Source organism: Triticum aestivum, chromosome 3D (genome assembly GCF_018294505.1).
Source record: "Triticum aestivum cultivar Chinese Spring chromosome 3D, IWGSC CS RefSeq v2.1, whole genome shotgun sequence".
Classification (NCBI taxonomy): Eukaryota; Viridiplantae; Streptophyta; class Magnoliopsida; order Poales; family Poaceae; genus Triticum; species Triticum aestivum.
In genome coordinates this window covers 39,976,805-39,981,463 of record NC_057802.1, presented here as the reverse complement: position 1 = coordinate 39,981,463, position 4,659 = coordinate 39,976,805, and the positions used below count along the sequence as shown (strand labels likewise).

The 4,659-nt window shown below is 45.8% G+C and overlaps 1 pseudogene; it reads right to left on the bottom strand.

Annotated features, from left to right (window-relative positions):
* Window positions 1-2,005: 2,005 nt before the first annotated feature.
* On the bottom strand, window positions 2,006-4,004 carry LOC123076112 (uncharacterized; annotated as a pseudogene).
* Window positions 4,005-4,659: the final 655 nt, after the last annotated feature.

Genomic DNA, 4,659 nt, shown 5'->3' with positions numbered 1-4,659 from the left:
TAGTAGTACCTCCCCGTGTGAGGTCTGAGATTAGCTCCGTTATTCTTCTCATCATTGTGTTAGACTTTGTTGATCCTGCTCGTCCACATCATTTGTGTCATTTTGTTAAGACACTCTATGGACTTAAGCATGCTCCTCGTGCATGGCATGCACGACTTGGCTCGGTTCTTCGACGTCATGGATTTTTTCCGTCCACTGCTGATACGTCTCTGTTCCTGTTCCACCGTCCTGAGGTTACTATGTATCTGCTGGTTTATGTTGATGAAATTATTCTTATCAGCTCCTCAGTGACTGCCGCTGATCGTCTGTTGTCTACTCTGAGTGGTCACTTTGCTGTCAAGGATCTGGGTGCTCTGCATTACTTCCTTGGCCTGGAGGTCTCACGGTCATCTGCTGGCCTGACTCTCGCTCAGCATAAGTATTCCTTGGACTTGCTGCGACGTGTCGGTATGTTGCAATGCAATCATGCTACCACTCCTATGTCTGCAACTGATCGATTATCGGCCCTGGATGGTGCTTTGCTTCCTCTGGATGATGCTACCGAGTACCGCAGTATTTAGTGGCTTGCAGTACTTGACTAGCACACGGCCGGACATCTCCTATGCGGTTAATCGTGTGTGCCAGTATCTTCATGCTCCCCGGACTTCACACTGGTCAGCTGTGAAGCGTATACTGCGTTATCTCTCCCATACTGTCTCGTATGGCTTGCATCTCCGGTCTACCTCGTCCAGTGCTCTCTCGGCATTTTCTGATGCAGATTGGGCTGGAAGCCTGGATGACAGGCGGTCAACGGGGAGTTATGTTGTCTTCTTTGGTCCCAACTTGATCGCCTGGAGTGCGCGCAAGCAGGCCACAATATCTTGGAGTAGCACTGAAGCAGAGTGCAAGGCAGTTGCCAATGCCACAACTAAGCTTATCTGGGTACAGTCTCTATTGGGAGAGTTGGGAGTCTCTCAAGATCAGCCACTAGTCCTTTGGTGCGACATATCTTTCGTCCAATCCAGTTTTTCATGCTCGAACCAAGCACATCGAAGTTGACTATCATTTTGTGAGGGAACGTGTTGTGCAGAAACTTCTTCATATCAAGTTTATCTCTTCCAAAGATCAACTTGCTGACATCTTCACAAAGCCACTTCCACAGTCGTAGTTCGAAGGTTGTAGACGCAATCTTAACTTGCTTTGTACTTCAGGTCACAGTTAACATTGAGGAAGGGTGTTAGACTGTATATTTACATAGAGCTTATGTACGTAACTGTATATATATATATATATATATATATATATATATATATATATATATATATATATATATATATATATATATATATATATATATTAGGGTGTCGTGCAGTTTTCCACAACCCTAATATTTACTCCCTCCGTTCGGAATTAGTTGTCGAAGAAATGGATGTATCTAGACGTATTTTAGTTCTAGATACATCTATTTCAGAGACAAGTAATTCCGAATGGAGGGAGTACATATTGCGCGTTCTAGAGCGAAACAAGAGGGTTTTCGATAAGGTGGCTCATGTCGATGATCGTTGTTGATAAGATTCACGTCGGGTTCGCTTTGTGGAAGCTAGCTAGGGCTAGACTAGGTGGGGTGGAGGAGGATAGTTTCTTCTGGTTTTTTCTGGTGGTCCGTTTGAAGATGATCGGAGAGGGGGAGATTCAAATTTAGCGGGGGTAATAAGGTCATTGCCCTGATTTTTGCATGTCGGAACGATTTGTTCAACGACCTATATTTTGGTACGGAGGGAATATATAACAAGTCTGGATCCCAAGTTTGTGCTTGAAAACATATGTAATCATGCCTCGAGCCGCAGAAGCCGACCCCACATTCATCGAGGTTTTCCGTATTAAAACTAGATAATTTGGCAATTCCTGTCATACCATGTGATTTCACGCATTCACCTTTCTTTCGTTCTGGACCTTCTGGTGCATGGACATGCCGTGCAGAGTGTATAGAAGATTTGATAGTGCAGCCTGCAGGAGCAACAACGCTTCAAAATATATCCAAGACCACTACAATGATAATAGCAAATATTGCTGCAGCAAATGTTATCGCTGAAGTCCAATCTAGCACGGTGGTAGCTGCAGCAAGGCCGACACTAGTCGAGTTCGGCTTGATGGTACCCACCGTGAGAGCAAACCCGGACATAAAGGCTGAGGGGAGTAATATGATGCAGGCCTTGAGAGATTCAGTCTTTCCATAAAGGAACCCTGGGATGCTGCACGGCCAACGCAGTGCTCCGTGAAAATGACGGCGGCTGCGAAAACACAAGGGGCGAATGCTCCGAAGATGTTGAACTCAACTATAGCGAAAACCTCTGCAAGAACTGCACAGGCTAGCAGCAAATGCATGAAGATAATCGCTAGCCACATGCATTTGATGATACATCCTCTCTTGGACTGTTGATCTCTAGTACCTTAGCACGGATCTCCATGGAGAGCAGACTCCAGACTGAAGTAGTAAACACCAAGAAGATGGCCACAAGAACAACACTTCTGTTCTTCCCTGAACCACCAGTTACATTGTAATTGACCACCAGGGCAACCACGCCTCCGATAGCAGAGTTGCTAATGGCTGACACCAACTTGAAGGAAGCCTCCAACTGCTCCTTGTGCTCTTGGAAAGCTGCCTCTTCGTCACCGCTCTCGGCTTTGAGCCCCACATACCATCGTACTACAGCAACAGGAGCAATCACCGCGACCAGAAGGGCAAGAGCAATGTACCTATATAACTTATACCCAGAGAGCAGAAAGGGGCTGGCCAATGTTACCACAGGTAGTGTGCTGCATAACACGGAAAGGTATTTGGAGACCATGCGCTGACTCTCGGAGACAAGGTCTTCTGGGAGCTCAAGCAGATTCATGCTGAGCAGCACCAGGCTGAAGCCACTGATGAAGCATGTGAAGCCAAGCAGCAATGGAATGATGTACCGTTGATTATGTGCTCCTCTGTCCTGTGGAGAGAGGAAGTACAAGGCCACCATCATGTTAACAGCAAAGGCAGCAATGCTGGCCCCAAACTCCAAGTTCTCCTTGGCCTTGGTTGTTTCCATCGGTCTCAATGGCGCGCCTTCCTCGGCCTGCAAATTACAAGAGTAACAAGGGTCAAATTTAATAGATACAACGCCCTGCCAAAACGGCACCAGTTCTGTCCACATTGTAATTTGGAGAAGACTCTTCACATGGCAGCTTCGGATATATACAACCGGTTTGGATGGCGGTCCAGTAATAGGCTAAGTGTTTAGTCATCTCGTCATATTTTCGTCGGTTGTGGCAATTTTGATCTTCTTTTTCATTCATTTTAAGCTCCGAGTGAGCTTGTACTAAACTGCAGACCTTATGGATGTTTTTTTTAATAATATGGCTGCATGCATCGTTCTGATGCAGAGGCCGGGGTTAATCCTCCTCTTTTAAAAAGATAAATCTATTTTGTATCCAAAAAGCAAGAAAAAGACAGAACCTGGAATTAGCAACCTATCATAGGGGAACAAACATGAACATAAAAAAATACTCATGTTTTCTTTCTGGTGGTTTTATGGAATGCTTAGATCCTCATATTCTGTCTGAATCTTCCACAAGCACCAGTGTTCAGCCCGACAGTAATGATGTTGGAAAATGATTGAATCATCATCTAGAACTAGAAGCTCTTATGTTTTGCTGCTAGTGTTGTTGGCTTGGCTGCACACAGTAGCTTCAGTGAAAGCCTAGGACATGGACAAGGGAAGCAGTACCGAACTGATGCCCCATCCATCTAGCTATAGGCATAAAAATCTGAAGCTACCGTTTGGTATCACCATAGCAACAGCCAACAAGTACAACGTCCACGACTCGCATCTCTCCTAAGCGGCATTAGCAGACGCACCGACGAGCAGCCTGGTCGTCTTGGCCAGTGGCCGCTGCATGCGGCACATCTCCGCCCTCGTGCAGACGAACACGAACTGGTCGACGGGCTGCGGCGACCGCTGCTTCAGCGCTACGGCATGGCGATGCATGACCTGAAGACTGGCTTGGCGGGCGTCCGGCTCGGGGCAGCGCGGTATTACGGATCGGTCGTCGGTGACCAGATGCTCCGTATTCGACAGTCCCCGTCTTGGATGCCGATCTCGTCTAGCCGCGAGCCTTCCCACCAGTGGCGTAGCCAGGATTTCGATCCAGGGTGGTCCAACTGACACAATTTTTTGGACAAGAACACAACATGCTATCTTTTGAATATAGAATTTATCAAAAGCACAAATCAATAAAAGGATGCAATGTCTCCAACCCTCTTCTTTTTGCAACATTTCTATAATACTCGCTCCGTCCAAAAAAACTTGTCCCTCAAATAGATGTATCTAGCAACAAGTTAGTGATAGATACATCTATTTGAGGGACAAACTTGGGACAAACTTTTTCGTACGGAGGGAGTATCTTTTAATCAGTGAAACTCTCAATCAGAGTGAATCTATTATAATCAATTTCCAGTTCAAGCATTAATATAGACAAACCCAGAAAGCAAAAAAAGGTTGAGATTTGCACTCTCAGTTAAGCTTATTCAAACCATGAAAGGAAAAATTGAGAACATACCTGGAAAGAGATGAGAACTTAAAAAGAATAGATGTGTTGACATCGGTCGGTCGGTGCACTTGTTCAGCGGCTCAAGCCCCCCCC